The sequence below is a fragment of the Lutra lutra genome, chromosome 7, assembly GCF_902655055.1.
Source record: "Lutra lutra chromosome 7, mLutLut1.2, whole genome shotgun sequence".
Taxonomy (NCBI): domain Eukaryota; kingdom Metazoa; phylum Chordata; class Mammalia; order Carnivora; family Mustelidae; genus Lutra; species Lutra lutra.
Window position 1 is genome coordinate 10,132,322 of NC_062284.1, and position 24,679 is coordinate 10,157,000.

A 24,679-nucleotide genomic window follows, 5' to 3' on the forward strand; every position below is an offset into this window, starting at 1 on the left:
TTTGTTTTTGCTACAGAAAGTCTTCACAGTCCTGAAAGTGAGGCAGCCCTAGGTTAGTCTTGGTTACAGTGGCCATCTAGGGACAGATGACCCAGAAAAACAGTGCTAAGGCCACCCCAGGGTGGCTAGTCTCTGAGAGCAGAGAAAAGAACAAACAAAGCAAAGAAAAACTTAATTCTGGCATGTTTGTGTTAAGGTCTAAGGGATTTCAAAATATTGCTACCTTTAAAATTTTAAATTTTTTATTTTTTTGTATTATGAAAATATTTCTTCCTGGTTCCCTGATTTTTAGCTGTGAGACTTTGGCAAGTTATTTGGGCTCCATAAGTCTATACTTACTCCATAAGTATAAAATGAAGATAAGACTTGTTCTACCTCTGAGGGTTGTTTTGAGGATGAAATGAGATGATGAATGGATGTGTTAGTTGCAAGGTGCTATCTTCCTCCTCCTCCTTTTCTTTATCTTAATGTGATTACTATTCCTATTATCATCTATCATCAAATCTAGCGATGTTTGTCTCTTTGGGTTTCCCTTCAGCCAAGGGAAGCAGGATGATATGTTTGGAGGAGCCTGGACTTCGGAATCCAGGAAGGCAGGATTCCTCCCTGAATGTAATACTTGCTTGTGAGTGTGGGTCCTTGGGCAACTCATTTGACTTCTCCGTGTGTAATTCTTCATCTATAAAATAAGGGATGGTTCCTAACAGTAAAAGGTTGCAAAGATTTTGATAAAACATTCATTGATATGCTTGGCATAAAACGAAAGCTCATTTCCTTGTCCTTCATGGGAATTCTCAGGGGACCAAGAATTTAACAAATGATAGTACCCTTGGGCCTCTGAAGAACTGACATATATTCAAGTGAGAATTTTTTTTAAAGATTTTATTTAAACAGCATGAGTAGGAGGGACAAAGGGAGAGGGAGAGAGAGAATCTCAAGCAGACTCCATGCTGACCATGGAACCCAGTGAGATTTGATCCCAGGACCCTGAGATCACCACCTGAGCTGAAACCAAGAGTCCATCTGGGCCACCCAGTTGCCCCTCCCGTGAGTATTTTTATTGAAAGATCCAGTTCTGTGGTGTTTTCTTTTCTTCTTTTCTTTTTTTTTTTGCCTTTATTAATAAGTCCAATAATTAAGTGTAAAAGGTCCAGGGTCTAGAACATATGAAATACTTGTAAGACATTGTCATCCAAGAATGAACAAATAAAGGGTGAGTAAAGGAGTGAGTGAAGAAAAATGTACCTCTTGATCCTGAGGAAATGCATTTATGGCACATGATGGCAAATTTTGAGTTGATATTAAAATCAAGTGGTTCCATTTTTTTCTTTACTCTTTATTTCTAATCCTTTATTCAAAAATAATTGATCTCTTACAAAGGGACAAATTTACTTTTTAAAAATATTTCTTATTGTGGTAAAATATAGAATATGAAATTTGCCGTGTTAACTGAAAAAGTCAGCAGCATTAAGTAATTGACAATGTTGAGCAACCATCAACACTGTTCTCAAAGCTTTTTCAGGACCACAGACAGAAACTCTGGATCCATTAGCAGTAACTCCCCATTGACTCCTCCTCCCCTCAGTGTACTTTCCGTGGCTATGATTTTGCTTCTGCCAGATATTTCCATTTTTAATTTAATTAATTAATTTATTTAAAGATTTTATTTGTTTATTTGAGAGAGAGAGAGAGAGAGCAAGTGAGAGAGCACAATGAGGAGAAGCAGTAGAGGGAGAGGGAAAAGCAGGCTCCACTCACCCAAGCAGGGAACCCCATCTGCAGGACCCAGTGATCATGACCTGAGCCAAAAGCAGACACTTAACCAACTAAGCCACCCAGGCGCCCCTCTGCTAGGTATTTTATATAAATAGAGTCATTTTCTTCACCTATTCAATTGGCCACAGTCACTAGGATTGCTTCCACCTTTAGGATATTGTGAACAATGAACACGGCTGAACAAGTATCTGTGGGAGTCCTTGTTTTTAATTCTTTGGGGGATATACCTAGGAGTAGGATGGCTAGATCATACGATTATTCTGTTTAGCTTTTGGAGGAACTGCCAAATTGCTTTCCATTGTGCCATTTTACATTCCCACTAACCATGCAGGAGCATTCTAGTTTCTCCACATCTGCGGCAACACATTATTCACAGATTATTTTTATTATAGTTATTTTAGTATACTGTCATGAAATGATATCTTGTAGTTTTGATTTGCATTTCTTTTCTTTTTCTTTTTTCTTTTTTAGAGAGAGAAAGAGATAAAGCATGAACGGGTTGGGTGGGGGTGTAGGGGCAGAGGAAGAGGGCTGGTTCCATACCCAGGGCAGAGCCCAGCATGAGACTCAATCTCATGACCTTGAGCTAATGACCTGAGCCAAAATCAAGAGTGGGGTGCTTAACTGATTGAGCCACCAAGGCACTCCTCAATTTGCATTTCTTAGATGGCTAATGGTGTTGAGGATTTCTCACGTGCTTGTTGGTTATTTGTGTATCTTTGGAAGAATGTCTATTCAAGTCCATTGCTCATTTTCAAATTTTTTTCTCTTTGTTTCTGAGGACAAATTAATTTTAAATAAGCTTTCAGCTCATAGTAATTAGGTCGAAATAAAGTATATCTTTAACATTACTTAATTTTGTTTACTTGATCTGTCAGATTTAGAGAAAGAGGTTTAAAATTTTCCCACCTTAATTACAGCTTTGTCGAGTGCTTATATCTCTAAGAGTTTTGCTTTACACGCTTTGATGTGAGGTTGTTTGATGCTTCGGGGTTCATTGTGGTTTTGATATCTTGCTGAAATATACCTTTGATGAATTTAAAACGTTTCTCTTTTCTTTTTGTCCCTGATTTCCTTGAATTTTACCTTACCTAATATTGCATTGCCTACGTTTAAGATCCGCTTATATTTGTTTAGAGTATTTTGGCCAACCAACTTTGTATCCAGCTTGGCATTAAATTACTTTATGTACCATTCCATGAACAGCTTATGGTAGGAGTTTTATTTTTACCCTGGCTAAGAGAATTTGTTTTATAAACTCCGCTATCATCACTGTCTTGTTGTGTGTACTTCTTGCATTCTTTTATGTTTTTTTCCTGAAGTCTGATGTCTCCTCCTTTTTCTATGTATCAACATTCTAAATATTCAAGTTCCCTTTGTTTTAGTTTTTCTCTTATTTACAGTTTTTAAGGTTTATGTCCTATTACTTTTTATTCTACTCGTGGGTACCCTTCATATTTTACAAACACAAGATGAGGAACAGACTTGGGGAGTGATGATTTCTGTTTAGGAAGGAGTTGGAGATGGTACAACATCATTGACGTAGGGATGGCTGATGCCTGTCACTTCAAAGTTTGAAGGTCTGAGCAAGGTGCCCTCCAAAGTGCTCCAGAGTGCTCTTTTCTTGGCTGTCACAGCACTGTGCTATTGTCTTATAACTGATCTTCCTTATCTACCCTTGTCGAGGTGGACGCTGTTATATTGTACCTCTCCTCGGCACGTGGCTAGGACATAACAGAGGCCCAGGAATCTGCAATTTTTTTTAAAGATTTTATTTATTTACTTGACAGAGAGAGATCACAAGTAGGCAAAGAGGTAGCCAGAGAGAGGAGGAGGAAGCAGGCTCCCTGCCAAGCAGAGAGCCCGATGCTGGGCTCAATCCCAGGACCCTGGGATCATGACCTGAGCCAAAGGCAGAGGTCTTAACCCACTGAGCCACCCAGATGCCCCAGGAATCTGCAATTTAAATCTGTTCCCTGTAACATGGACAGAAACACTGTTTCTAGGGCCAGAGACAAGAGAATTGATGTGTGAGCAAGATGAATTTTAGTAGAGACAACTGGGGGTCAGCACTGGGGGAATCTTCCCACATTTCAGGGCAAGAACAGTTTCAGTGAAGGGATTATATCCCAGTTCTTGGGAGGCTTGTCGTGCCCCGAGAGGTCTCATGCCGTTGGACAATTGCTAGAGCACACTGAGAAAACAGTGAGCTTCTAGGCCTCCCTGAGCCACAGAGAGCACAGCAGTGTCCTGAGGAAGAAAATCTGCCTGTGTCTTCTTACTTGGACTAAGTGCAGCAGCCCATGTTCAGGGAATGCATTGAAGCCTCTGGAAGGCACATCTGAGGAGTCACATTGCTTTTCAGTTTGTTCTCAACCATCGCTGACACTGAGGAAGCATATTTACAGGCATTAGCTCTCATTCCCTGTCCTTGGTCATCTCAAGTGCTGAAAGGTCAAGCCGGACACCTGGCTGGACACCTCCTGGAGACCTTCCAATGGTGGGAGCGCCTGGAAACCTGTTTCACCAAGCTGTGCATCCTCTGGAGTTGTCCAAAAGAGGCTCACGCCCAGTTACTTAACCACAGTGACAAAGATGATCTGTGACAAGGATCATTGAAATCAAGATCTCCTGTGGCTTATTCCCCACCCTGGGAGTTCTGCTTACTCCTAAAATGGGCCATAAGGACCGAGGCTATGGAGGTGGATGCAGAAGGGGGCGCCGTGGACAGGAGGAGGTGGTAAGGTGGGCAGAGGGCCCTGCTGAGCCCACCTGGTCCCTCCTTCACCTGCTTGGTGAAGTCTGTGTTACACTGATAGATTTTGCTTCTTCCCCTGGTTGGAAAGCCTGTTTTTATCTCTGCGCTCTCTTAGAATGGTGATTAACACAGTGCATGGATCTCGAGTGATTGAAATTGTGGTATTTACATTCACGACTCCTGCCTGTTTCAATATTAGGTTTGGGGCTTGTTGGGTATAATTAGATATCAGCATGGTGCAATACTTTTGTGTTTGCTTTCACTTCAAAACCCTGGAACCAGCCTCATGTCCCCTCTTAGGAAACTGTATCTGTTACAGGAAATGCATGTGTTAGTTGCCTCCTTTTCACCCTGATGGGGAGGGGGATTTGTGCTCTGGGGCCATGGGGATGACCACTTCTTGGTTCCTGAAGGGGGATGGGATTGGCTTGAGTGGTTCTATGGGATCCTAGGGAACTAAAGTCCATACTTAAGAATAAGCAGGTGCTATGCCTGGTCCCTTGGAAAAGGAGGGTTGTTGGCTACAAGACCATATCCATGGGAAGAGAGTGGGGAGGAGTTGCTCTAAAAGCACTCAAGGTCTTCCTGGTTTTACCAGATGTTAATATCAAGCCTTAACTTGGGCCAGGAATCACAGGAGAGCACCACTGTGCAACTCCGAGGAAGAGCAGCCTATTCATCTTGAAAACAGAACTAGGCACTCCTGGGCATCCTGATGATAGGATATACAGTTCAGTTAATTGTAGCATTCTTAGCTGTGATAAACCTCCCAATCTTTTTAATGCTGCTCTGGTACATAATTTTTTAATTATGTAAAATTAGCATATAACGTCGTGCAAGTTTAAGGTATACAATGTGTGGATTTAATGCATTTATATATTGAATATGATTACCACTGTGGCACTAGCTAGTACCTCACATAATTGTAATTTCTCTTTTGTGATGATTAATCATTACGATCTAGTCTCTTAGCAACTGTGAAGTTTATTATATAGTGCTGTTGAGTATAATTACTATGCTATGCATTAGTTCTCCAGAATTTATCTACTAGTTGCAACTTTGTACTCTTAAACATCTCCCCTGTTTCCCTCCCACACATCCTGAATCCCACAACCCAGCCTCAGGTAACCACCATTCTACTCTGTATGACTTTGGCTTTGTAGATTCCATGTATAAATGATATCATATAGTATCTGTCTTTCTCTTTCTGACTTACCTCACTCAGCACCATGCTCTCCAGGTCCATCCCTGTTGTTGCAAATGGCAGGATATCCTTTCCTGTGCTGAATAATAGTCCACTGTATACACATACCACATCTTCTTTGTCCATTCATGTATTGACGGACACTTAGGTTGTTTTCATGTTTTGGCTATTGTGAGTAATGCTGCAGTATCATTTTTTAAAAAGATTTTATTTATTTATTTATTTGACACACAGAGAGAGAGAGAGCACAAGCAGGGGGAGCAGGGAAAGGAAAAGCAGGCTCCCCTCTGAGCTGGGAGCCCGATGTGGGGCTCAATCCCAGGACCCTGGGATTATGACCTGAGCTAAAGGCAGACCCTTAACCATCTGAGCAACCAAGGTGCGCTGTTTACTGCAGTATCTTAATGCGATTACATACTGCTTTATTTCAGAGGAAGAACGACCGGATAATATCTGCTGCTTTACTTACTTGGGGAGGTAGGGCTACTCAAGGTGTGGTCCCCATCCCTGCAGCCTCAGCATGACCTGGAACCTCAGTTAGAAATGTAAATTCGTGGGGCACCTGGTTGGCTCAGTTGGTTACCTCTTCCTGTGAGCCTCCCTCCACTCACATGCACACACGCAGTCTCTCTCTCTCTCTCAACTGAATAATTAAAATCTTAAAAAAAAAAAAAGAAATGCAAATTTGTAGGGGTCTACCCTAGAAATACCACCATTCCCAATCTTGGGAAAAGGCCTGGGAATGTAGGCTTTAATAAGCCCTTCCAGTGATTCTCCTGTTCTAGAAGAGTCATGACAATTGCTCTCAATCTCAGTTCGTGGAAAAGAGAAAGTCATAAAGAGAAAAAAAATGGTGACTAAAGGCCAGATAGTTCTGCACTTCCCCTACCTCAGCCACTGGTAGATCATCAGCCTCTTCTTTGAAATAAAACCCTTCACCTGTCCCGGAAAAGGATAAAGATGAAAGAAAACTGTTAATCTTATGATTGATATTGCAAAGTGGCAGGAAAAGTAGCGAGAGTAATTTTTTTTTTTAAGACTTTATTTATTTGACAGAGAGAGATCACAAGTAGACGGAGAGGCAGGCAGAGAGAGAGAGGGAAGCAGGCTTCCTGCTGAGCAGAGAGCCCGATGCGGGACTCGATCCCAGGACCCTGAGATCATGACCTGAGCCGAAGGCAGCGGCTTAACCCACTGAGCCACCCAGGCGCCCCAGCGAGAGTAATTTTCAGAGAAAATATTTTTTTTTCCCTCAGTGAAGGTGAATTTATTTATTTATTTATTTTTAATTATTTAAATTAAATTGGCCAACGCATAGTGCATCATTAGTTTCAGAAGTAGCACTCAACAATTCATCAGTTGTGGAGAGAAAACAGTTTTCACAAGAGAAATTGAAACACAGGGGTTGAACTGATGGTACCAGCATAGATGAAGAAAGACACACTCAGTACAAAAAAAATCAGGGTGCATTTGATTGAAACTGATCAATCAATTTGAAATTGTAAAGTTGAGTTTATTAGACCTTCTGCAGAGAGGGAGAATACCACTGCCACAGAGTCTTAGTGGTTTCTCAAAATGGGGAAATTAGAGAAGGATACTTACTAGGCTTTAGGGTCTGAGCTGGAGAGTTTTAAGGCTGCAGGAGAGTTTTAAGGGTCTGAGCTGGAGAGTTTTAAGGAATCAAGATAGCGAACCAGTTGGGACTGGACACAGTTCACAGCATAAGCAGTTTGGATGGGTGGGCACAGCTTGGCAATCTGAAGGGGACCTGATGAGCAAGTTGTTAGTCTTGGTAAGTAACACAAACAAAATTAAGGAACTCATTTACAAATTGCTTCATAACATTTTAGATCACCTCATTTGATTAAAGAGAAATCTCCCAACAGTCAAACATTTCTTTTTTTTTATTTTTTATTTTTTATTTTTTAAGATTTTTATTTATTTATTTATTTGACAGACAGAGATCACAAGTAGGCAGAGAGGCAGGCAGAGAGAGAGGAGGAAGCAGGCTCCCTGCAGAGCAGACAGCCCGATGCGGGGCTCGATCCCAGGACCCTGGGATCATGACCTGAGCGGAAGGCAGAGGCTTTAACCCACTGAGCCACCCAGGCGCCCCAACAGTCAAACATTTCTAAAATAGGACATGATCCGCATCAAAGAAAACATGACCACCACACTAAAATATATTTTAATTCAACATCAGCCAGCCCCATCCTTGAAATTATGAGGCTTATCTAAACCCTGAATATACGTAAAAATGTTTATAAATTTTGTGAACTCCAGCTTCTTTCTGATTGAGAGAGTGTCACTGCTTATCTGGAAGCAATTATGGACTATTTTCACTGCAACCAATTCAAGAGGACTTCTGTTCCATAGGTTTCTTAATTTAGAACAATATTTTTTTCATGATGCTGTCCTCCATCAAAACTTGTGTGTAATACCATCCCCCAAACAACTTTTCCTTTGATGTTGAATTTTTATAATTGAATTTATAGTTAATTTACAATAATTTCAGAGGTGTTTCACTTTTGCAACAGGATGACCTCCAAAAAGCTTTGTTAGAATTTTGTAAACTTCGTGAAAAAATTACACCATTTATGGAATCAACCTCATTTTCTACTTGAAGCATCTCATGCTTGCAAAGTTCTTGTTCTTCCAATTGCACTGGCACATCAACAGCTGTTGCTTTGCTTTTTTATAGGCAGAAGAAAACTTAGAAGAACAGCAAGAAAATTATTTTAGAAGTGCTTAAATGACCTAAATTTTATAATTTTCATTTGATCTAAATGACAACTCATGTTTCAGAGGGATATGTATATATATTTCCTGCAGAACTGCATATGTGAACTTGTCTTCAGGTGTGATCTTCTTTAAATAACTCTGAAATAATGGGATATATACATCTCTGACTCCTGCTCATGCTGATTTTTCATTTTTGACCCCAGTTCCTGACAGAGCACTCATAAAATCCTTGTAATTCCCTGAGTAATAGGGACACCCTTTGTTCTGCTGAGGGGACCCTTGATGGGGCTCCCGGATAGACACTGGTCACCCAAATTTTTATCACCCATGATAAAAATTGTGGAATTTCCAGGGCCACTCCTCATTCTCGAGGAGAGAGGGGCTGGAAAATGAATTAATAATCAATCATGATCTCATGATTAAGACTCTATAAAAATCCCCAGAGTATGGGGTTTGGAGAGCTCCTGAGGTGAACCCGTCTAAATGCCAGGAGAACGGTACAGTCCAACTCCATGAGGAAAGAAGCTTTTGCACATGAAACCCTTCTAGACCTCACCCTAGGCATCTCTTCCTCTGGCTGTTCATCTGTTTACAAAAATGTAATCACATCCTTTATAATAAACTGATAAATGTGAGTGTTTCCCTGAGTTCCATGAATGATTTTAGCACATTAACTCATGAGGGGGTCCTGGGAACTCTGATTCATAGCTGGTTGCTTAGAAGGACAAGCGACCAACTGGGGCTTGTGATTGTGTCTGAAATGTGGGACATCTTATGGGACCAAGCCCTTAACCTGTGAGATCTGATGCTGTCTCCAGGTAGATGGTGTTGGAACTGAAGAGAATTATAGGACACTGAGCTGGTGTTGGAGAACTGGTCAGCTTGGAAAAAACCAACACAACTGCTGTGAGAGGTGTTGTGAGTGTGAGTAAAGGAAAATTGAAGTTTTTCCTGAACAACTGGTAACTTTGACACAAATGTGGTTGCTTCTTCAGTAAACCCATATCTTCTGATTTTTATTGTAAGCTTATCACTGCCTAAAGGGCTTAATTTAAAAAAAAAAAACTACCAAAACCTGAAATGAATGAAAGCCTGCAGTTTGATATTATATAATAAATAGCAAAGCTGCTAATGTAAAAACGCTCCTGCTGTACACTAGACTTCACAGTGGAACTTCTCTGTCTACTTCTGCATATTTGACACACACTTAACCTCCTCCCACATCTTCCATTGGTCTGGCCAATGTCAGCTCAAAGACTTTAATCATCTTTCTGACTGTGACCCAGACCATGGGGTTGGCTGGGAATAGCAGCACAAAATCCTCCTCCTATCTCCTCCTAAAATCAATAGAATTAGCTGTTCCCAAACATTCATGTCCAAGCCCAGTTCATTTTATCATCAGGTAACTTGCTTGCTGTCATTTGAGAGAGAAAGGTTAAGTTTGTTCATCTGGAAACAGTTGGAGAAGGCATGTAGGTTCAGCCATTTGCACATGCATCTTACATGTTGCTAGAGGTTGTAAGAAAAGCTGGAACTGCAAAGCGAAACCTCTATCAAACTTAACTTGCCTTATTTTGATATAATCATTGGTCATGATATTTGATTAGAAAATGGAACATCTGGGCAAATGCAAAAGTTGACAAGACCAGAGGACAACAGAGATACACTGGTACTGAGCTGGGCAAACCTGGTTGTATGGTCGTCCTCCCTCCAACTTGACCTGCATCTATTTTCCTTATAAATATCTCCTTGACCTCTTAAGACCCCAGTAAGAGAGGCTCATCCTCTTGGCTTGTAAATGCCCAGTATCCTTCCTAAAATGTCTGTGGCCACAAGAAGGGCCTTGCCTTCTCATGGTTAGCTCTGGTCCTAACTTTCTGATTCTTCTGAATTATTGTTCACACCTCTATTTTCTATTTTAATTTACACTTTGACGTCAAAGATTATTCAACTCCTTTCTTGATTTCTACAAAACAACAACTTACGTGGAAGACGTTATTGGACATTGGATATTGGATGACAAATCTGGATGTTGAAAGAGAGCCAACAACTTATTTCCCAAGTGACTTAAAATGGAACATTTTATATTATATTTTGTTTCTCAAATTTCTTGGGTTTCTCTTTCACGCTCTCATCCATCCTTTCCCTGCTGTCACCTCCTTCACAGGACTTTCCTCCCTCCATCCAATTTAGACCATGTTTGTAATGTAATGTGATTATCACTCACTAGATTTGTACTCAAACTCAGCTCCAAGAGTCCCTGTGAGTTGAGACTAAGTTTGAAATTAGGATTCATAAGTTAGTACCAAATTAAATACTGCTTTTTTTTCTTAATCTATGGGTGGCCAGTGGGCATAATGTTGTTCTTCCATATATAGATATAGATATAGATATAGATATAGATATAGATAGATACACAAACTTATATATGTATATATATTCACACACATATATTTTTGTATGTGCGTATGTATTTATATATTTCCTCTAAAACATTTCCCTCACCTGTGGGTTTGGGTAAGATCACATGAATATTAACACTCAAATTTCATTCGCTCACATTGTCTATTTCTTTGTAGGACCTCAGGCTCACAATCATTGCAGTTATGATGGTCCCCTGGAGTCTTACCACACAGATAAATCTGCTTTATTGGGTGCAGCTCTGATTCTACCAGAGATGCTCCATCTTCTTTGAGCTTCCACTAATGGTCAGCATGTATTCTGACCACAATAGTCCTTTCTGGTGTGTCGCCACAGTTCCCAAGATCATCACCAAAACAGTGGTGATGGGCCCAGCACAGCAATGATGTGTTCTTCCTAAAGATGGGGCAAGAGCTTCTCTCCCAAACTTCATGTGATAGCTCTTCATCTGGAGACCCAAGCAGTAGGGCTCACAGCTCACCCATCTCTCTCTTGACCCTGTTCACAGGTGTCTGTCCAACAAATTCCTCTTGGCAGTCTCCTTCCCTCACCCCCATTCCAAAGTAAATCAACTGCCATAGACTCTCGTGTGCTTCTGGTCCCACACAGATATGTATACATGTCAGCTTGGGTTCATGTGGGAAATTGACCCTGGTTTTTATTGATTTGTTTGTCTTTTCCCAGACTTTTAGAACCACTGGTATAAAAAGAAATGTTTTCTTTTCTTTCTTTCCTTTTTTTTCAGTTGCTGTTGTGATGGTGGTTTTAGGGGAGGGCTGGGAGAAAGAACTATCATATCATAGATATATTTCCTTCTAAGACACACCTCAATTTCAGAAACTTCCAAATGTGAAAAATGCATAATGTGAAAAAATCAACCTTAAAACTGAAGAAAGAGATATTACTTAGTGGGTTTGGGGTGGTGAATTGGAATTTTGCTTTTGAATTTCCTTCATTCAAAAAAAAAAAAAAAAACAAACCCTAACTTATGCTTTGCCATAGACTTATTATATATTCAATGTATATCTATGAGAAATAGAATTTTAGAGCTAGGAGCATCTGGATGGCTCAGTTGGTTAAGCATTTGCCTTCAGCTCAGGTCAAGATCTCAGGGTCCTGGAATGTAGCTTCACCCTCTTCCTCTACAATTCCCCTTGCTTTGGGCTCTCTTGCTCTCTCTGTCAAATAAACAAATAAAATTTAAAAAAATTTTTAGAGTTAGAAATGATGAATTTCCTTATTAACACACTGCAGCCCAAAGATGTTGGTTATGTTGCAAAGAAACTGAATTGGTATGATTCAATAGGCAAGGTGTAGGTTTTCCACCTTCCTGTTCATTACATTTTGTCCAAAGGAAGGTGATGTACATTTAAAGTAGTCATTTTATCATGAAAACTTTCTTTACAATCAGTTTTGCTTTTATTTTGTTAACTGAAAAAACACAGCATATGCACTTCATTCTTTGGAAGGTGAACCATCTGTAATTCAGCAAAAGAAGTTAGGGAATATTTTTGTCTTACTAATGTAGAAGACAGCTGTAACCAAAAGCAATAGTTTGTAATATTCTGTGTCTTACTGACAATGTGAAATTTTTTAATGAAATAAGCACAAAAACATCTGGACATGGTTTACATAATAAATTAAATATGAAATTCTCTAAAAATCAAAGACTTGTTTCAGCTGAATTTATATGAGAAATTAAAAATATTGTGTTCTACAATCATTTTGGGGCTTACCTTTCCCTTTCAACATTCCTGATGGCTTGGAACAGAAATGCAACCCACGAGAATTCACCATGAAATTACTCATAGGAGTAGGAGAGCTCTGTAATGTAGATGGATACAACAATAAAGACTAGTAATTTTTCTTTCTCTTGTTAATAAGCAGTTATGAAAACAGTAGAGGGGTGCCCCGGTGGCTCAGTTCATTGAACGTTTGGCTCTTGATCTCAGCTCAGGTAGGTCTTGATCTCAGGGTCATGAGTTCAAGCCCTGCGTTGGACTCCACGCTGGGCGTGGACCCTATTTTAAAAAAAAGAAAGATAGTAGAAAAAAGATCTGATTAATAATATCAATAGAAAAATAAATAATCGCATGAATGTTATATAAAAAGGAGTTCATTTGGCTGCAAAAAATCAGAGACCTGAAATTAAGGTTGCTTGTTAAAAAACAAACAAACAAACAAACAAAAAACAAAAACAAAAACAAAAAAAAATGTTCCAAAATAGGCAGCAAGGGGCTAATTAAAGTGGTGGGTCCAGAGGTACCGAGGTACCATTTCCCCTTCTATTCCACCATTCTTAGCTACAGTTTCCAATGCCACAGTGGTATTATGGTCCAGGATACTGCTCCAGTTTTTCCCATCACATCACATTTGCATTAATCAGTTTCTAATTGACAAGAACTGAATCGACTTTAGCTACTGCACACACAAATGACTATGTCCAGCATACGAAAGGGCTTGTAGAATCAGAGGCAAGGCTGAAAACAAAGCCTCTAGGCTAAGATTTCAAGAGTAACTCCCAAAGTCCCATGAAAAAACCTGGCCACTGAGGGTCCTACTGTCCCTTCTGCAATCAAGAAGCTGCTTGCCCAGACGGAAGCCTGTCACTTCACTTGCTGGATCCAGAACCACCCGGCTACCACGGAGTAAGAGCTACCCAGTCCCTAGAAGTCACATAACCCCAAAGTTGCAATGATTGGAAAGTTTGAATCACTGTTGGTGTTTTCAAAAGCAAGTTGTTTCTGCTATAATCTGCATCCATGACTTCGATGACCAAAAATGGGGTCCTCAGCTAGTGCTTCCCCAGTATCACTGGATCCCACACAACAAGGCTTGCCAGCAAAAACACTAGAAGCATCACTTCTGCATTCTGCTTACTTCTGCCCTCCAGATCTTTCATGCACGCTTCGAATGGGTTGAACGTTTACTGTGTTCAGAACCACAGTTGCAAGGAAATCTGGGGAAAGTCATTTTTAGCTTTTCCAGGCTTTGAAATATAGGAAGATACACTTGAAGGGAGTTGCAATAGACAGTAAGCCAGTCTGCCATTCTTCTGAAACATTCCAGGCAAAAGGAAGGGGAAGGAAGGGGGAGGATAAAAGGATAGTCCCTCACACTAGATCAGCCACCTTTAAAAAAGCTTTTCCCAAGCTCTCACCCAACGATTTCCATCTGCCATTTATTCTGCACTCCTAGCTGCAAGGGAGACTGGAAAAGTAGTATTTTAGCTGTGCATATTACTCTCTGTAATAAAACCAGAATTTTATTAATAAGAAAGAAGTAAATGAAGGAGACTCTGGATACTTGGCAAGTAGTTAACAGCTTCAGCTGCAGCCTACCCTTTTTATTTCTCAGCACAGACGCTCATTCTTCTTTTCTTACATAGAACGCATCTCCTCTTTCCTAAGGAGACGTCTCAAGGTCTCCTCCAGGTGATTCACCCTGCTCAAGACCCAGAGAGAAACGTGGCCCTCTGTAACAGGTCTGAGCGTGCTTTCTTATGATACAGTAATGTATAAAAATAGAAAAACAATTATTTGCTGCCAATTATGTGGAGAAACAGTAGGATTGTGATGACTGAGCTCTTTTTTCAGAGAGGGATAACAGGAGGATGCCTCTGTCACTATTTCATAGCAATTATGAGATCCTACTGGGCAGGATTAGCAAGGCCTCCTGCCCTGGTAGAGCAGTTAGCTTATCTGGAAGTTCTGTGCTCCAGGAGGCCCCTTCCCCACTGGTTCCATTCTGAGTTTGTCTCTTTTGTAGAACTCTATTAAATACAGCGATTAGCTAACATACGCCAACAGCTACACTTTGCTTCTATTTTCCCTGATGTGACAGTTTTACACATTCTGACTTTCATGGTCCAACAGGTAATAGTTTGATCATGTGTTTACCACTGCATCACAAAGGTCAATAGCCTTTCAGATAATGGGTAGATTTTTACTGCCCAGAGCATGCTGCCTTCAGAAAACAAATGTAACTGTGTTTATAAGAATGTGCACCTAGATGAAAACAGTCTGCTAAGTTGTTTTTTTTTTTCAGTCTGCTAAGTTTTTTTTTTCAGTGTGCTAAGTTTTATTGTGAGATTAACAGACTTAAGTAAATAGAATACAAATAATTGCTTAGGAGGGAAAGCAAGAATTCTTAAACATCGATTTTCTCTAACACACAGGTTTAACACAATTCAAATTCCAGTCTTAACAGTCCTGCATGATTCTTGGAGACTTAGCAAGTGCTTCTAAGAACATGGAAAAATGCTTAACACCACTCGTCATTGGGGAAATGCAAATCAGGAATCATGCACAACAGGATAGCTTCTCCCACCTGTCAGAATGGGGAGAATCAAAAGGTAAGAAGTAACGTGTGTTGGTGAGGATGTGAAGAAAAAGGAGTCCTCATGCACTGTTGGTGGGAATGCAAACTGGTGCAGCTACCGCAGAAAACAGTGTGGAGGTTCCTTAAAAAATTAAAAATAGAATTACTATTTGATCCAGTAATCCCACTACTGGCGTATTAACCCAAAGAAAATGAATTTGAAAAGACATTTGCATCCCTATGTTTATTGCAGCTTTGTTTATGATAGCCAAGATATAGGAGCAACCCAAGTGTCCATCAATAGAAGAATGGATAAAGAATATACAGTATATATAAAGAGAGACTATTACCAAGCCATAAAGAATGAGATCTTGCCATTTGCAACAACATAGATGGACTTAGAGGGTATAATCCTAAGTGAAGTAAATCAGAGAAAGATTCCACTCATAGGTGGAATTTAAGAAACAAAACAAGGAAACAAACAAGGAAAAAAGAGACAAACAAACAGATTCTTAAACACAGAACAAACTGGTAGTCACCCGAGGGGAGGTAGATGAGGGGATGGGGGAAATAGATAACGGAGATTAAGAGTACAATTATCGGGGTGCCTGGGTGGCTCAGTCGTTAGGCATCTGTCTTCGGCTCGGGTCCTGATCCCAGGGTCCTGGGATTGAGCCCCGCATTGGGCTCTCTGCTCGGCAGGAAACCTGCTTCTCCTTCTCCCACTCCCCCTGTTTGTGTTCCCTCTCTCCCTGTGTCTTTATCAAATAAATAAATAAAATCTTTTTTAAAAAAAAGAGTACAATTATCATGAGCACTGACTTTGTATAGAACCACTGAAGCATTGTATGGTACACCTGAAACTGACATAACACTGGATGGTAATTATACTTTGATAAAAATAAAATAAGAAGAAAATAAAGTGGCTAATTATGTTACATAAATTTCATTGCAATAAGATAAAATAAAGGAATATGAAGGATGACAACATCAGTTTTAAGAACATGAAACAGAGTTCACTTAATGTTTTTCTATCATTGGCCAAAATCTAGCGAAATGCCCATACCTACATTTAAGAGAAATTGGGAAATGTGGTTCCATAGCTGAGTGGTAGGTCACCTGTGCAACTGTCATGTATTGCCAGAGTACTGTGGTATAAAGTTACTAAAAGCAAGAAGGGAAAATGGATGCAAGAAGACAATAGCCCATCGCTTGTCTTTGTAATAACTTGCTGAAAGCCATAAGAAGCAATGAGCACACACTCAACGTTTTGGCTATCTCCAACCATTTTCTTGAATTTGAAAACTTCATAGGCATATGGTCTGTTTTTCAGAGGAATGCTGATGAGAGTTTTACCAGACATTTTCCCACAGCAAACAAGAGTCATCAGGTTTTTAGCCTTCAGACCTGTTTCCCTGCTTCTTATTACTTGACTCAACACCGGATACCTTAGTTTGTGTATGACAGCACCCCAATTCTGATATTTCTCTGCCAATGGGTATAGAGGCCAAGATCCTGAAAGAAACCCAAATTTAATGACTAAGTGGGGTAACTTCTCTCTTTCTCTCATGGGACAGACCAGGTGTGTGGGGAGAGCTTACAAGGTCATCTAATGACCTATGGTAGAAGTTCACACGTGTCTTCCATTGTTGGGTCTAAGAGAACTGCTCCAGGTTTCCTGACTCATAGGATTGAATTCACCTCTCCCACATCTGCATTTTAGTCAGTGACAACACAGGAAGAGTGCTTGAAGATGAAGCAGCTTTGTGTTCAAGGGCACAAAATAAAAGTTACACATGTTCCTTCCACTTATATCTTGGTGACCAAAGCCAAGTCACATGACCAATTTAATTAGCAGAGACAGAATCTAAGAAATATCTATCATGGTATGGCCACATGACTACCACAGTTGTGGAGAAAAAAAAACATAATGAATACTGGAAGATAGAAGCAGTCTTAAACGTGGTGTGCACAAAACATTTCCAGGAAAAGAATTTTTAAAATATGAAGTATATAATCTCCAAGAAGTAAAGGAAAAGCAGGGCATGAGAGAAAATATCCATCAGTCTAACTGAAATCCAGAAAGAAAAAGAAAATGACTCTTAAGAGTTGGGACAAGTGAAAAGCACAAAATGAGATGGTTGAAAAATAAATCCAAATTTGTCAGTCATTATAATTGATATAACTATAACAAATCTCTAGTTTAAAAAGATCGAGAAAGCGCCTGGGTGGCTCCATCAGTTAAGTGTCTGATTCTTGGACTACTTGGCTACCCTCTCAGTAATGGACAGATCAAGCAAATAAAAGTCAGTGAAGACTAAGTTTTGATCAACACAATTACCATGCTCAATTAATGGGCTTGTAGAAGATTTTGTTGTTTAGTGAAAAGGTTAAGCAACTGAAGAATAATATTGTACCATAACACACATAACTACAGGAAGTTAAAAAAAAAACTTGCAAAATCAACAAAAGCATTATTTGGGGAATCAAGCATATCTGGTAAAATTATAAAGAGAAGCAAAAAAATTGAAAGACACAACATTTTAGTTTAGATTCTATCTACTTACTCCCTATAATGAAAGATGGGATAATTTACACCTGTACACTTTATACTTCCTGTTTTTTACCTCGTGCATTTTCAAGCTTCCAAACATCATTGTTCTATTCTGTAAGGACATATGGGAGAACTGCATCTCCCTGTCTTGTAGAGCAGTTGGCTTCCCCCAGTCTTAATAAGATGAATATTCCAAGACTGGTCTCAGGTGGCTGTTGCTTGTACCTCCTTAAGGATCTCAAAGTGATGGCAACGTGTCAACAAGGGGGGGTCACTAATAGTAGAATTCTGGATTCCTGCACTGGAGAGTGCCTCTTTCTACTCCTTATGCAAGAAAAACAAGGAAAGTTTTACCTCCAAAATTTTTTGAACTATTTGAAAGGAGAAATTAGGGTAAGATTAGCTATTCTGGCATGTATGTGGTATAAGTTTACTGGTTTGAATGAGAGTGCAAATATATAAAGAATACTGGTTTGCATTGTAGAGATGCTCTAATCCCAAGTGAATTTGAATCTACTGGCAGCTGTAGGCTTCGTGGCACTTGAGACCCAAGAAAACTATGGTGCCTCAAGATGGGGTACAACTCATTATTTTCCCTGATAGTAAGAGAAAAAAAAATAAACCAAACCCACTGTAATTGCTTTTTATAAACCATACAGATAAACTGTGTCTGCATGAGGCTCTAACATGAAAAGTCTCTTGTCATGTACAGTCTCACCTTTATAAAATCCAAATGTCATTTTAAAAAATCTGATACATGTTTGCATTAAAGAACACCATAAGCAAAATCAAAAGACTGATGGCAAATTAGGGGAAATATTTGCAATTCATGTCAAAGATAAAAGCCTATGCTTCCCCATGAAAAGATGGACAGAGGATGTGCCCAGATAATTCACAGAAAAAGAGAAACAAATGATCCCTAAACACATAAAAAAAAAGTTCGAGATACCTGATCACAAGGAAAAAGCAAATTAAGAGACACTATTTTTTAACCTGTTAGACCAGCAAAATCCAATAATTTGATGACACGTTCTGTTAATTGGCTGTGGGTAAACAGGCTCCACTATACAATAAAGGATAGAGTCAAAAAATGGTATTACTCTGATGGAAAAAAAAAAGTTCAGCATTATCTACCAAAATGAATAAATTCATGCAATCTTTGACTCAGAAATTTCAGTTCTGGAAATTTGTTCCATGCACACACAATGTGGTTTATTCCATACACATTTTTTTGTTGCTGTGGTTACAGCAAAAAATTAGCAAGAGCCCAAGTCTTATCAAATGTTTGCTAAGTGTTGTCCCAAAAAATATGAGTCAATTTGTAATTCTTAGTTTTCTAGTACCCACATCTAAAAATGTAAAAATAATCAGGTATAATGGTTTAAATAATATAGCTGCAATATAAATAAAATATTTTCATTTCAACATGTAACCAATATAAAAATTATCAATGAGATATTTTACATTATTTTTTTTCATACTAAGTTCTCAAAACCCAATGTCTATTATAATCAAAGGGCATTTCCATCCAGACTAGTCAAGCTTCAAGCATTGAATAGCCACATGTGGCCAGGGACAGCACAGTTAAATGATTAAATAAATTATTAGTTAAGTAAATTATTAATCTTAGGCTAGATTTCCCAGAGAGTGAAATCTATGGCAAAAATTTGAAGTGAGGCAAAGAAGACAGGAGAACCCAAATGAAAGAGCTTAATGAAACTAGCAACACTTTGTGTCAAGAGTGTTTTCTGGAGGCTGGATCCTGTAAGATTCTTCCAACTATAATGCGGGCAGCTCAGGTCAGTTCCAGTGGAATAAACAAGGGAGGAAGTAAGAAGAATCTATTCACCAGCTCCTGCTGCCACTGGGCAAAGTCTTGTACCATAGAGCTTCCTTGGTACCCACCCGTCCTGTAGCATCCCAGGCTCAGCTAACAAGGAAGTCTGGGATAGGAAGCATCAAAGGAAGTGATAGGCAAGGCACCGCTAGGTCGTGCACTTGTAAATTTGACTGGAGCACAGATGATTTTCAAAACGGTGAGCCTGGAAAAAGTGGGTAACAGCCCCAGAGACAAGTGAGGCTAAGAGCATCTGGAGTGATTCTTAAGACGTGTCTGAAGTTCACCTTGAACTTTCTCTAAGATAGATGGCATGGTAGGTCACGAAACAAATCTCAACAAATTTAAGATTATAATCATTCATACTTCCCAAAGTGATCTACAGATTCAATGCAATCCCTATTAAAATCTCAGTGGCATTTTTTACAGAAGTGGGAAAAACAATCCTAAAATTTATTTTGAACCATAAATCCCTAAATAGCCAAAGAAATTTTGAGTAAGAGGAACAAAGCTGAACACACCACATTCTGATTTGAAAATATATTACAAAACTAAAATAATCAAAACAGTATGGTACTGGCATTAAAAAGAGACATACAGACCAATGGAATAAAATAGAGAGCCCAGTAATAATCCCACACATACATGGTCAACCAATACTCAACAAGGTTGCAAAAAGTACTCAGTGGCCAAAGGACAGTCTCTTCAATAAACTGTGTTGAGAAGATCAGATATTCACATGCAAATGAATGAAGCAGAACTCTTACCTCACACCACATACAAAAATCAATATGAAATGGATAAAAGATTTAAATGTAAAAACTGCAACAATAAAACTCCTAGAAGAAAACATAGGGGAAAAGCTTGTAGACATTGGAATGGATGATGATTTCTTAGACGTGACACAGAAAGCACAGGAAACAGAGCCAAAAATAAATGAGGGACTACATCAGGCTAGAAAGCTTCTACAGCAAAGAAAACAAGGGACTACATCAGGCTAGAAAGCTTCTACAGCAAAGAAAACAAGGGACTACATCAGGCTAGAAAGCTTCTACAGCAAAGAAAACAAGGGACTACATCAGGCTAGAAAGTTTCTACAGCAAAGAAAACAAGGGACTACATCAGACTAGAAAGCTTCTACAGCAAAGAAAACAAGGGACTACATCAGACTAGAAAGCTTCTACAGCAAAGAAAACAATTAACGAAATGAAAAGGTAAGCTGTGGGATGGAGAAAACATTTGTAGACTATATGGCTTATAAGGAGTTAATATCCAAAATATATAAGGAACTACTACAACTCAAAAGCAAAAAAACTAAATAACCAGGTTTAAAAAGGGGCAAAAGATCTGAATAGACATTTCTCTAAAGAGATACAAATCCCCAATAGGATATGAAAAGGTGCTCAACATCACTAATCAACAGAGAAATGCAAATCAAAACAACAACGAGAGATCATCTCATACTTTTTAGAATGACAATTACTAAACAACAACAACAACAACAACAACAAGACAACAACTGTTGGGAGGTGGAGGAAAAGAAAGCCTTTGTGAAATGTTGATGGGAAGGTAAATTGGTACAGCTATTGTGGAAAACAATAGGAAGATTCTTCTGAAAAAATTAAAAATAGAACTATAATTTGATACAGAAATTCTACTTCTAGATACATATTGAAATCTGAAATCTGGATTGAATTGAAATCTGAATCTTAGATATCTGCACTCTTTTGCTCATTGCAGCATTATTCATAATAGTCAAGATATGGAAATAATCTAAAATGTTCATAGTTGGAGGAATGGATTTTTAAAATGTGGTATACATCTACAGTGAGATATCATTCAGCCTTAAAAAAGAAAGAAACCCCACCATTTGCATTAGCATTGCTGGGCCCAGAAGACATCATGCTAAATGAAATGAAATACAAATGCTGCATGATCTCATTTCCATGAAGAATTGAAAAAAGTCAAACTAAGAGAAGCAGAGAGTAGAATGGTGGTTGCCCAGGGCTGGGAGGAAGAAGAGTTGGGGAGGTTAATGTCAAAGGGTAGAAAGTTTCAGTTATGCATGATAAATAAGTCTACCATACAACACAAGGCCTGTGATTAACAATATTGTTTTGAATACCTAAAAATTTGCTGAGACAATAGATCTTATGAGAAGTGCTCTTACCACAAAAAGAAAAACAAATGTAGATGTAAAAATATACAAAAACCCAAGGGGTCAGGAAGAAACTTTTGAAGATGATGGATAAACCATGGACTATGGTGATGGTTCCACAAGTATACCCTTATCTCATGGCTGAAAATGGTAAAATAAATGTATCTTTGTATTTATGAATTATTATACAAGATATGCTAGAAAGATTTAAAAAAATAAGCAATTTTCTGAATGAATCAGGATAGGATGGATGGAGAAAGTGATGGAAGCAAAACATAATAGATACCTTTTATAGAATTTTTATTTTTATCCCTTGTGACTTTTTTCAGTTAATACAATAAAAATTTAAATAAAATTAGAAGTCTATATAAGGTAGTCAGATTAGTTGTTCTCAAGCACCATTTTTTTAAATTTCTTTTAGTTTCATATTGTAATGTAATCAAAGTTTCCATCAATTGTACCATTTCCTCTCCTTTATTGAGATTTTATTTTCCATCCACGTTCTGATTTATCATAGCTAACTAGATCAAATCAGTTTAAGAGCTCAGGGATCCAGGAAGCAGTAAGTTCTTTTTTGCTCAGGAATGTCTATGTTATTAATTTTGCGGGGCCATGTTAAACATCACTGCACTGTTATCTAACATTGGCTGTTTTGGTGAAGAAGTATGAGGTCAACTTCATTTTTTTCTCCTTTATGTGGCAGGATTTTTTCTACCCAGTTGACCGTAAGATTTATTTTTTTATCCGTGACGTTCAGCAATTCAAGAGGCTATGTCTTGGTACTTATTTTTTTGTATCAGTTCTTCTTGGGAAAGTTTTTTCCCTTTTGATCTGCAGATTCAATCATGTTTCAGACTTGTGGTTTGTGGTTGTACTTTTTCCTTGTTTTATTGATGTCAAAAATACTTATTTTCTCCTTCTTGTTCTGTATTATTTTCAGCGATGTTTTCTTCCAGAATTTTATTAGGAAAAGTTTTGTGCATGGAGAAAAGCTAGAAGAATTTTACAGTGAAGAATCTTGTATCTCCTGCCTGGATTCTATAATTGACACTTTACAAAACACACTTTATTACATATCTGTCCTTTCATCCATCTTCAATAGATTTTATTTTACTGATGCATTTCCAAGTCATTTTCAGACACCAGCGCACCTCCCAATGAGTTCTTCAACATATATTGGATTAACTAGAATTCAATATTTGCTTTCTTTCACAGTAATCAAAAAAACTAATATGCAGATTTTAATTCCATGATTTTGGCAAAGGCATATATCTGTGTACCCTAAGCCCTCACCAAGATACAAAATATTACAATTATTCCACGTCTATTCTCCGTCAACGCCCACTCCTAGTCCTTACTCCCAAGAGGTAAATCTATTCTCATTCTTTCCACCATAGATGAGTTTTGCCTGTTTTCAAACTCCATATACATAAAAACACACAGTGTATATATATTTTTGTGTGTAAAATTTCTCTTGCTCAACATACTGTTTTGGAGGTTCATCCCTGACATGTATGTATCAATAGTTTGCTCATTTTTATTGCTGTGTTCATTGCATGAACATACAAGTTTTTCTCTTATCTGTGCCCCTAAGGATAGACACCTGATTCTAGTTTGATTCTAGCTTTATGAATAAAGCTGCCATAAACAGTTTTTTAAAAAACTTTATTTATTTGACAGAGAGACAGCAAGAGGGAACACAGGCAGGGGGAGCGGAAGAGGGAGAAGCAGGCCTCCCACTGAGCAGGGAGCCCAATGTGGGGTTTGATCCAAGGACCCTGAGATCATGACCTGAGCAGTAGGCAGACACCTAACAACTGAGCCACCCAGGTGCCCCTGCCATGAACAGTTTTTTGTACCTATATTTTTGTAGATATATTTTGTAGATATATGCTTCCAATTCTTTTGAGTAAATATGTGGAATGGTGGGTTGAATGGAGATATATATTTAATTTTAAGAGGAAACACAAATTTTTTCCTAAAACAATTATATCACTTTACACGTCCACCAACAATGTATGAAAGTTACATTTATAAATTTCACATTTAAATTTTTATTTTACCTAATATTTAGTTAAATGTGTGGTAAGGAAAGAAGATTGGCTTTATGTCAATCTAATAATTGGTATAATAAATTGTTTTAATTTCATTTACTCAATAAGTTATCTATCTTTGCGCTGAAACCGAATTGTCATCTTTGCTCATAACTGGCGTTTGTTTTAATTTTAGCCATTCAGATGAATGTAGAATGGTAGTCAAGGTTGGTTTGGGTTTGCATTTTCCTGATGAATAATCATGAAAAAACTGTCTCAGATGCATATTGGCCATTTGTATATCTCCCTTTGTGAAGTGTTGGTTAAAATCTTAAGCCAACTTTTGGGGCGCCTGGGTGGCTCAGTGGGTTAAGCCACTGCCTTCGGCTCAGGTCATGATCCCAGGTCCTGGGTTCGAGCCCCGCATCGGGCTTTCTGCTCAGCAGGGAGCCTGCTTCCTCTTCTCTCTCTCTGCCTGCCTCTCTGCCTACTTGTGATTTCTCTCTGTCAAATAAATAAATAAAATCTTAAAAAAAAAAAAAATCTTAAGCCAACTTTTAGAGAATTGTTTGACATTTTATTATCTTGAATTATAGTTCTTTGTAAGACATATGTTTTGCAAATATTTTCTTTTGGTTGATGCATTCCAATAATTTAATCAAATCTTTAATCAAGTTTTAGATTTACATTGATTTTGGTGCATAGCATGAGAGAGGGGTTGAAATTTCATTTATTTTACACGTTGATATTACTTTACCACCATTTACTCAAAACACTTTCCTTTCCATATGGGATTGCTTTGATGCATTTGTCCAAAGTCAAATGGCTGTATAAGTGCTGGTCTATTTCTGGGTTAAATATCCTATTTCATTCATT

At 38.5% G+C, this 24,679-nt stretch overlaps 1 long non-coding RNA gene across 1 annotated transcript in view; it reads left to right on the forward strand.

Moving 5' to 3' along the window:
* LOC125104766 (uncharacterized) overlaps positions 1 to 23,486 on the forward strand; it is a 70,543-nt gene extending 47,057 nt beyond the window's left edge. The window contains exons 2-4 of the long non-coding RNA XR_007128727.1: positions 14,290 to 14,385; positions 15,079 to 15,255; positions 22,711 to 23,486. This is a non-coding gene — a long non-coding RNA (uncharacterized LOC125104766). The remainder of the gene's footprint in view (positions 1 to 14,289; positions 14,386 to 15,078; positions 15,256 to 22,710) is intronic.
* Positions 23,487 to 24,679: the final 1,193 nt, after the last annotated feature.